Here is a 10,948-nt window from a genome sequence, read left to right as displayed (position 1 = left end):
GAGGCTGCTAGACTCACTGTAGAGCCATTTGCCAGGCCACCCTGCCTCAAAGAGAGAGAGAGACTCCTCCTCCCAGTGTCTTCAACAGGCTAACTCGCCCATATTTTGCTTTAGATCCTGAATTTGATGCAGGATTTCTTTCCCCTGCTGCTGGAACTCAGGCACTTGGATAGAGGTTAGGTACATTTGTAGTTTTTTTTTTTTCTACTTATGCATGGCTATCTCCAACCTATTTTGTCCCCTTCACATTACTTCACATTTTTATTTTTAGATCATTTTTGCAAAAAGGAATACATACTTATTGCAAAAATAAATAAATAAATAAATAAATAAAAGCTAATTAAACCCCATAAAGTGGACAGTGAAAGTCTTTTTCCCTAAGCCCAACCACTAACCTTATGCAACGTCCCCATGCCAGCTATTTTTCAGACACACTGAGATTCTAACTGTGGAACTGCTTATCTGTGTGAGCTTAGACAAGTCACTGAACTTCTCTGAAACTTAAGTTCTTCATCTTTAATGTGAGAATCATGCTTATGAAGCATTTAACATTTAATAGTACAGTTCCTAATCATGTTAAATGTTCAATAAACAATAGATGTTAGTACTATTATCAAGAATATTTCTTATCCTTTCTCTATTGCAAATATATTCCTAATTTTAACATAATATATAAGATAAATGATATCATTCTATGCATAAGTTTGGTATTTTTTGAGTCAATTTGTCTTCAATATCAATTTTATTCTTTGTAATGATTATAGAATGCCAAAGTACTAGTACCCTGCCGCAGTCTGGCTGCAGCAAAATAGCTGGGGGGGGGGTGTCGAGCAACTTATGTACATTGATATAGCAGGAGTAGGAGCCATTTATTGTTAAGGATTGGAGTGGTATTTATACATTCCACACAGCTTATCTAATTAACATAAACTAGATACAGCAGTCAACCAATCAGGAATCTCCACACTTAATGGCATTACTTCACAAACCACTCCCTCTGGCATTTTGCCAGCTGCCATCCAGACTTGTTTACAGACTCTAACATTTCTCTGGAAAAATGCCAGGTGCTATCCTGACTTGTTTACAGACTCTAACAGTACCCTATTATTTATTTAATAATTCCACTATTGATGGTCATTCCAGTTTTCAATTCAGATTTTCAAGGCTGAAGAGAAAAATCCTTGAATGAATATTCAAGTCTGGGTATTGATGGGAGTATTTTCATAGTATGAATTCTCACAAATGGCATTGTTCAGTAAATGGGTATAGATGTTTTGATTTTAATAGTTATGGCCCAATGGGGCTGGAGATGTGGCTCAAGTGGTAGCGTGCTCGCCTGGCATGCATGTGGCCCGGATTCAATCCTCAGCACACATACAAACAAAGATGTTGTGTCTGCTGAAAACTAAAAAATAAATATTAAAAAATTCTTTCTCTCTCTCTCTCTCTCTCTCTCTTTCTCTCTCTCTCTCTCAAAAAAGTATTTAAAAAAATAGTTATGGCCCAAGGTAGGCATCTTCCCATCTCTAAGAATATTTCCAGTTTTCTGCCTTCTAGAGCCTCATAGAGCTGCACCTCCTTGTCCCCTTGCCAGTAGAATAGCTCATGTTTATGAGCGACACGTACCTTTACCATGTTATTGCCAATTTGAAGACTTCCCACGTCTCTTTCAGCTTCTACAACAGTGATCCTCGACATTCCAGGGAGTGGCTTCTTAGAAACCTGAGTTCTGTAGTGATTTCAATATGGACCAATAACTCAGCTGACCTGCCACAAATACTGAATGAGGAAGAAATATGTTTTAAAGCCACTGTCATTGGGTCATTGTTGGTTACTGTGGCCTGACCTGATGGACACTGCCAAATAGTTCTCCAGAAAATTTTCTGCCAGTTCACACTCCTGTTTTCTCACATCCCTTTTGCAATTTTTTTCTGAATTTTATAGATTTCTCTCTTCCATTAGACTTATTAGAGATGCTCAGAGAAAAAAGGTGTGTAATGTCTCTGCCACTTACTGTGGCTTTATTAATTTTATACACCTTATTAGCAAATCCCATTTTCTCAAAAATATCCCACCATGCTAATATGCAACTAAAAGCCTTTCTCATGCTTTTTAATTCCTTGTCTTTTTTTCAACACCTCCTAATTCCTTTTCTGCTGGCCTCATCTTAGGCCCAATAGTCTTAACAAGTATATAATAATCCTATCCATGTCACATATCACTATCTTGTTGTTTTTTTTTTTTACCTCTCCAAAGAGAAATGAGCACTGTGCTTTATATATAACTGGCTTTAATGTCCTTTCTAAAAATCACATTGGGACTGGGGTCATGGCTCAGTGGTAGAGTGCTTGCCTAGCATGTGTGAGGTACTAGGTTCGATTCTCAGCACCACATTTAAATCAATAAAGTCTATTTTTAAAAAAATCACATAAACTACTTTCTATCTTTTCCTTTTTTTTCTTTCTCTTACAGCCCTAGGGATTGAATCCAGGGCCATATAGTACTGAGCCAAGTCCTCAGTCATTTTTATTTTTTTTCTTTTACAACAGGGTCCCCCTAAGTTGCTGAGGCTTGCCTCAAAGTTGCAATCCTCTCTCCTTGGCCTCCCGAGTGACTGTAACTACAGGTATGATCTACAGCACCCAGTCTTCTACCTTTATTTAACAAGAGGAAACAAGGATGGACATGCATCCCAGCCCTAATCAGTTTTTTTTAAATTTGTTCTTTTTAGTTATACCTGAGAGTAGAGTGTATTTTGCAATATTTTATACACTTGGAGTACAACTTCCTGCTTTTCTGGTTGTACATGATGTGGAGTTTCAGTGGTCTTGTATTCATATATGAACATTCTTATATAAAAACACAGGAAAGTCCTGTTCATCCCTTTGTCTTTCCTATTACCATTCCCCCTCTCTGTCCTTCATTCCTCTTTGTCTAACCCAAGGTACTTCTACCCTCCATACCCCTCCGCCCTTATTGTGAGTTAGCATCCATATGGAGCAACCATTTCATAACCCAGATGTAATATTGCTGAGAATGGAAGTTGAGAATCAGCCTAACCATTCTTTAAGGATCAACTCAAGTGTCACCTTCTTCATGGAGTTATTCTTTGTCATTCTCAGATTAAGTAAGAGTTCCCTCTTCTAAAGTCCTATATATTTATCTTTTTCACAACACTTGCTTTAATGAATTGCAGAGAGAGGGGCTGCCTTGTGAACTCACTCTTCTGTTTTGTGATCACATTGTTGATTTACACGGAACACATTTTTCTGTTCTTGAATCATCAGTTATATCATTAGGTAGCAGCTCTCCCTGGGAGCCAAGAAGGGTGTGTGATCAGAGCACTAGTATATAAAGCAAGACCTCCCCAAGAAGGATTTGGAAAATCCTAGAAGCCTTAAAGTAGCTCAAATTCTTAAACCCCAAGTGCATTCTTGTACTTTTTTTTCTATTAGTAATGACTCTTCTACTGACAAAACTCAGGACAAAGGGATTTATGATGACGTTTGGTATCTGAATAGTCTCTCTGATGGGATGTCTCTGGCTTGGAAGGATCTAGCAGGACAATGTGAACTAACTGGATCAAGCTTGAGCACAACTACTAGGGTTTTTTTTCTGTTTTTTTTTCAGACTGTATATTCCAAGAGGGAACATAATAGTTGCTCATTTATTGTTGAATACATACTTGGAGGTTAATCTGTGTAAAATACCTCTTCATTCTCTTGTTGCAATAAAGTCCAACAACAAAAGCAAGTCCAGAATCAAATTCTATCACACACACAAACATTTATTGAATAAGCATTTATCAGCAAGCAGGTACAAAAACAGTCACATGACCTCCAAGCTCAACCTCAGCTCACCTTAGCTCTCTGATTTTTTGTGTGCTCTGACCATTCTTGCAGAAAACTTTCCCTTGAGATGGACACACCCACATTCTTTTAAACACTGAGCCACATCCTCCGCCCTATTTTGTATTTTATTTAGAGACAGGGTCTTGCTGAGTTGCTTAGCACCTGGCTGTTGCTGAGGCTGGCTTTGAACTTGCTATCCTTCTGCCTCAGCCTTCCAAGCTGCTAGTATTACAGACATGCACCACTGCACCCAGTTCACACCCATATTCTTTTTTATTTATTTACTTACTTATTTATTTTTAGTTGCAGATGGATGGCATGCCTTTATTTTATTATTATTTTTCTAATGTGGTGCTAAGGATAGAAGCCAGGGCCTCACACATGCTAGACAAGTGCTCTCCACTGAGCCACAATACTAGCCCATGCCCACATTCTCAAGGCAAAATTCAGTGAACCTCAGAACCAGCATCAGGCAACCAGAATCATGTGTTTGTGAACAGAGGTAGGACCAGTTTAGAATCAAGCCTCAAGCGCCATTTTGAACATCAGAGATTAAAAAGAACACTCAAGTTTTGTGTCCTGTTCGTACAAGATTGAGAAATGTCTCTAATATATTTTAACCAATCTACATATCCTGAAAACCTGCCACTTTACAGTTGAAAGCCCACTTCTAATATTTATTATAGTAATTAACATGACCTTGGGTACTGGACAAGCGTGAATAGAGCTAGGCTACTGTGGTTAAATTCATCAGCATTGTGGTCTTTCAAACAAACAGGTGCAAATGTCCATCTCTGGAACATATTCCCAATCAGACTGTCGGGCACTAGGGTGTAGCTTAAAAATGATCAATCACTTATTTAGACCACCATCCCCACCACTGGAATAATTTAAAGTCAGTTACAATCATCAAGACACAGCTGTTGCTCACAGAAGATTCTATAGCACAAAAATTAAGGTAACAAATCCAGGTCTGGAAATGTGGGGTGGCAGAGAACAATAAGTTCCATAGGGATCTCTCTGTGTATTTGCAGTCACATTAACTTCTGTGACAATGTGAAAAAATGGAAAATTTGACCCACAAAGAAGACATCTCTCCTGGTACAGTGATAACAGCTGTCAGGTAAGGCTCAGCATTCCAAATCTATCAGAAAGACAGAAGTCTCACCCCAAAGCTCCTATACCAACCTTGGAATGCTTCCAATACATTGTTTTATTCCTTTTATTTAAAAGATTTTTCTCTTGCCAAGTGCTGTGGCACAGGCTTATAATCCCAGCAGCTTGGGAGGCTGAGAAAGGAGGATCAACAGTTCAAAGCCAGCTTCAGCAGTTTAGCAAGGCTGTAAGCAAATCAGTGAGACCCTCTCTCTAATAAAAATACAAAAAATAAATAAAAAGTAAATAAAGGATTGGGGATGTGACTCAGTGGTCAAGTGCCCCTGGGTCCAATTCCTGGTACTAAAAAACAAACAAAAAACATTTTTTTTTCTTTAGAGCACTTTTTGATTTTTGGAGAAGAAGGTAGAGAGGTTTCCAAACATCCCTTTCTTCATGTGAACCTCCTTCATTATTGAATCCCCTACCAGAGGGGTCCATTAGTTGCAAGTGATGAGCATGCAGTGACCTGCCCTTATCACCCAAATCCGTAGTTGACATTAGGGGATATTCTTGATTTTGTACCTTTTATAGGTTTGGACAGCTTTGTAATGACATGATTCCAACATGATTGTTTCATACAGAGGAGTTTCACTGCCCTAAAAATCTTCTGTGCTCTGCCCACTCATCCCTCCCTGAAACCACTAGCAACCATTGATCTTGTTACTGTCATCCTTGACCAGTATCAAAGGTCCTGTTAATTAGCAAAATAAATATTGGAAGTGGGTTTTCATTGGTAAAATGACTAGTGTTCAAGAGATGTAGGCTGTGGCTGGGAATGCTGGTGCACAACTAGAATCCTGGTGGCAATACCTTTTATTTTATTTTTATGTGGTTCTGAGAATCGAACCCAGTGCCTTCCATGTGTGAGATGAGCATTGCACCACTGAGCCACAACCCCAGCACTGCAGAGTTTATTTTTATATATGATTTGCAAAAATTTTTATTTTTTAAATTAATTTATTTATTCTAATTTGTTACACATGAGAGCAGAATGCATTTCAATTCATAGTACACATATAGAGCCCAATTTTTCCAGGCTCAGCAATTTAGCAAGACCCTAAGCAAATTAACAAGACCCTGTCTCAAATTAAAAAAAAATGCTTGGGGATGTGGCTCAGTGCTTAAGGATCCCTGAGTTCAATTTTTGGTACCAAAAGACAAAAAAAAAAAAAAAACACAGATGTAGATTGGCTGAAAATATTTTAGAACATATTTCTTTAAAATCTTTATGGATAGAACTGCATTTTAGTTGTAGCTGAACACAATACCTCTTTATTTTATTTCTTTATTTATATGTGGTGCTGAGGGTCAAAGCAGTGCCTTACACATACTAGGCAAGTATCCTACCACTGAGCCACAACCCCAGTGCCTTTTAGATACATTTCTCAACCTTGCAAGATTATGATGTAATACTCGAATATGTTCCTCAGTCTTCTTAGTGTTAACTTTTCAAAAATGACTTACAGTTGAAATCCTTCAGTAGTAGTAGCTTTTCCAGATGGGCTTATTCCTTCTGTATTGTTTTAAAGAAGAGTATAAAGGAAGTGAGAACTTCCCTTGGACTCTTACTAAATTGCTCCTACAAGCCCCCAGTCTGCATCTCTCCTCCTCAGTCTATATGTGGAGGTGACGCAGATTTAGACACAGGTGGATCTGACCATCTTGACTCTCCACCACCTCTTCCTCATTATCACTCCCCTGTTTATGGCCATGGCATTTTGCACAACATCTTATTGTTTCCCCATTATTCCTTCACCAAGCCAAGAGTCAGCATTTAAAGGTACAAATGATGGTACTTGGCCTTCTATTATTTCCTCAGTATTTATATAATGCCTCTTCAGTGTTTTTAAAATGTGTTTTGGGTCAGTGTTAATGGATAAAAAGTGTTGGATGATATGGCTCAAAATATGTATCTTCTTGTACAATAAATCTTATGAAAATAATTTCCCATTATAAGTTCTATGAGTAGCATTTTTTTCTCCCCAGGAAATAGCTTTGACATGTGATATGGACCCCTCGTGTTTTCTGGCAAATTTCGTCTCCACGTTAGATACCCTGAGGTCAGAATCTGCATCTCTTTAATCTCTGCAGGTCCAGTATTTAGCTCGGAGCCGAAGAACATAACAGGACTTCAGCAAGCGTTTCTTAAGCAGGTGGATGGGAACTTGGGTGCTCATGAGCAACTGGTGGCTATTTGAGCTTGATTTCACTGTGATTTTGGCAGTATTGAGACCTACATTGTTCTGAAATTCTGTTAAAACTTCAATGTATGTAATTGCATCCTAAGCACATATAAAAGAAATTTAGAGTCTAACTTATTTTATTTTCTGCTGGAACTAATTCTACATTTTTACAGGATGGTAGGCATGGTGGTAACTCTGCAGAATTTTTGCTTAAAATTAAATCAGTAGTTGCCATTTTTTAAAAGACTAAATTGTGGGGACAAGTGGTAGCTAAGCAATTTTCAAACAAGAAGAAACCTTGTAGATTATTCAATAATACTGGTTTATATTTACTGTAGACTTACTATGTGCAAGGCTTGGTGCCAAGTACCTTTCAAGCATGATCTCATTTAATCCTTTTCCCTTTTGCCTCGGGCTGCAGTATGGTTTGGCACAGCACTGTCACTGATTTTGTCTTTATTGAAAAATGTGGATAGTTTTTTCATCGTGATTTTTTTTGCATTAATTTTGACTTTTTAAAAATATGGTGTTAAAATATTATTTATCTTGATTGCTGAGCTTTGGGGCACCTGCCTACCTTTTGTGCCCTATTCGCAGCAGCTGTCTTAGGAGGTGGGGGACTTTTAATTTTTTTTCCCTTTAGATATGATAAAACTGAGGGTTAGAGTGGTTGCATTTGCCTGAGGTTTACAGGGGATAATAATATTGGAGTATAAAAATCAGAATCCCCATGACCTGGCGTATTATCCCCCAGCACATAATTTCACAGATGAGGGAACTCAGAAGCAGAAGGTCTGGAGGATTTTCAGAGTAACTCAACAGCTTTGGGGCAGAACCATCCAAAAGCCCAGGATTCCTCACCAGTTACTAAAATGTAGCAAAAGGAGCCATTCATTGTGATTCTGTCATTCTAATTCTCCAGGCAGCACCAGGCTAAAGAATTCATTCTTTCCATAATTGTATTAATCATCTCCTAGGAGCAGGATACTATGTACCAACTGCTTTCTGATCAACTTCTTGGCAAAGAGGCTTGGGGAAATGTAGTCTTGGAAATCACTCCATCCTTCTGATAGACCCAACCTGATCTTTTCTTAAAATTGTGGTGAGCCATCTCACCACAATGCCATGAAAAGATAATTTCGGCTTTACTATAAATTACTACAAATTGTGAACCTGCTTGGAATGCCTGCCTGTGCCTTGAACTCATCCATGCCTGGCTCTCTGACCAGATAGCAGCCCTCTCTGAAACTTTAGTGACACCTCATAAATGTTGGCCTTCCCTGGCCAGACAACAACCCTCTCTGAGGCTCTAATGGTCCTCATAAATTCTGATGTTGGGGCCAGCAAAAAATGTAAACTACCATTAGTGTGATGCTTGTCAGAGTTCTGTTATCTGTAATCCCTCTTTGTGAAACTTTCTGGGCTATAAAGCTGGGCTGCAGGAAAGCTGGGGTTGCTGTCTTGTTCCTACAGTTTTGGGAAGGAGAGGCAGCCCAGCAGGTCAAAATAAAAAGCTTGCTTTAATTTGATTTTAATTGTAGTCAATGGTGTTTTCTTGCATCCTGTCTAACACTTCATTCACTGTCTTAGGTGGAAATACACAGCAGAACATGATTCTAGGAGGTTCACAAAAAAAGGAGGATACAGATATAAAAGATGATAAGCTCACCTGTAAGAAGTGCCCAAAAGTTACAGATCCCCTGTTGCAAATTCTGAATGCTGAGTAGACTCAGTTTAGCAAAACAGTGCTATGTGCTGTCAGAAGAGAATTCATAAAAATGTAAAGTAATGGGCTGAGGCTGTGGCTCTGTGGTAGCGTGTTTGCCTGGCATGTGTGAGGCACCAGTTTCGATTCTTAGCACCAGATATAAATAAATAAAATAAAGATCTGTCAACAACACTAAAAATTATTTTTTAAAAAATGTAAAGTAAGCTCCCTTTCTTTCGGGCATTTGTATTCCACTTGAAGAAAAATTCATACACATTTGACATGTCCAGCATTTAACCAACCCCCTACTTAGGCAGGTGGCCCTTTTAGAATTCTCGTAGTATACAGATTTGTCTGTTGTATAATCATTCAATTCTTCATTCCTGAAAAATGTGTTGCCTGCCTACCATGTGCCAGGCATTTTTCCAGATGCTGGAGAGGTATGTGTGTAAAAGATGTTGCTGATATAAACAAAGAAAGTAACTTCATAATGAAAAAGACCTAAGACAGGTTTGTTATCAAAAGGCTGGTCCTCAGCCAGGCACAGTGGTGCGTGCCTGTAATCCCAGTGGCTCAAACAGGAAGATTGTGAGTTCCAAGCCAGCCTCAGCAAAAGCAAGGCCCTAAGCAACTCAGTGAGACCTGTCTCTAAATAAAATACAAAATAGGGCTCCAGATGTGGCTCAGTGGTCAAGTGCCCCTGAGTTCAATCCTCAGTACCCCAAAACAAAAACAAAAACAAAAACAAACAAACAAAAAAAACCAAGAGCTTAGTCTTTGTCCCTGATGCCAAACCAATAATAAGGACACTGTTTTGAGAAAAATGGAAAAAGAAGTTTTACTGCTTTGTTAGCAAAGGAGAAATACAGGGGACTGACTCTTGTCCCAGAGGTTGTGATTCTGCCTATCATGGGGAACAGGTGGGTTTTAAGAGATGAATCAAAGGCTACCCTCCCCATGTTCTGTGTCAGAGTAGTAATTCACTTATCAATTTGGGAGACAGTCATTTCTGAGATCTTCTGGTGCCATCCCCAAGTCTGAATTACTTTGTTCCCATGGTGAGTGTGCAAACAGGTAACTCTGCCTAGAATGGGGAAGAAAGGTAATCCTGTTTTCCCAAGATGGGGGAAGAGGAAAGGAAGAGAAAGAAACAGGTCCATTTTTAAAATAAGCCACAGTGGCAGAGCAGGAAGGGCTATATTCAAAGTGCAATGTGGATTACTGTTACACGGTGACTGGATAATGTACAGAGGAAGGTTTTTCTGACGTTCTATCTGAGATGTGAATAAGAAAGATCCATTAGAGATGATGTGGAACCAGGCATGGTGGAGCACGCCTGTCATCCAGCACCTCAAAAGGCTGAGAGGAGGACTGCATGTCAAGGCCAGCCTCAGCAACTCAGTGAGGCCCTGTTTCAAAGTAAAATTCAAAATATGCTGGAGATGTGGCTCAGTGGTTAAGGGCCCCTGGGTTCAATCCCTACTACAAAAAAAAAAAAAAACAGAAATGATATAAAGGCACAGCACATGGTAGTAGCATGTACAGAAGAGATTCTAGGTGGGAATGACCTTCGCTGGGAAGGAAAGATGGATCAAGACAAAGTCAGAGACAAGCCACACCCAGATCATGTTAAAAAGAATAATTTTAATCTAAATGTACTCTTTTTGTAATTATTTCACAGCTGTCTTCTAAATGAGGAGAGAAGACCCCCCAGGGCAGGGGTTTTACTGCTTTTGTTCTCTAGGCCTGGTCCAAATGGTGGAGAATCAGTATTCAAAAGGTGTTTTGGAATGATAAGAACTGCAGAAAGAAACCCTTTAGGAACTGTGTCATTTTGGACACATGTTTCCTTAGAAGTTCATTTTGATGGATTTATTTTTAACATCTTCTTTTTGCCCTGAATTACCAACTTTAATCATCCATCTGTGCTCTGTGGGCACAAGCTATCACAGAAAATGGAATTGGGATTAGAAAGGATCCCTGACAAAATGTTTGTACTGGAATTTGGCTGAAGTGAAGAAGTATATGGTACCTTCTCCAGATGAGGT

Source organism: Callospermophilus lateralis, unplaced genomic scaffold, assembly GCF_048772815.1.
Source record: "Callospermophilus lateralis isolate mCalLat2 unplaced genomic scaffold, mCalLat2.hap1 Scaffold_63, whole genome shotgun sequence".
In the NCBI taxonomy this organism is placed as follows: Eukaryota; Metazoa; Chordata; class Mammalia; order Rodentia; family Sciuridae; genus Callospermophilus; species Callospermophilus lateralis.
This window is presented reverse-complemented; position numbering follows the sequence as displayed.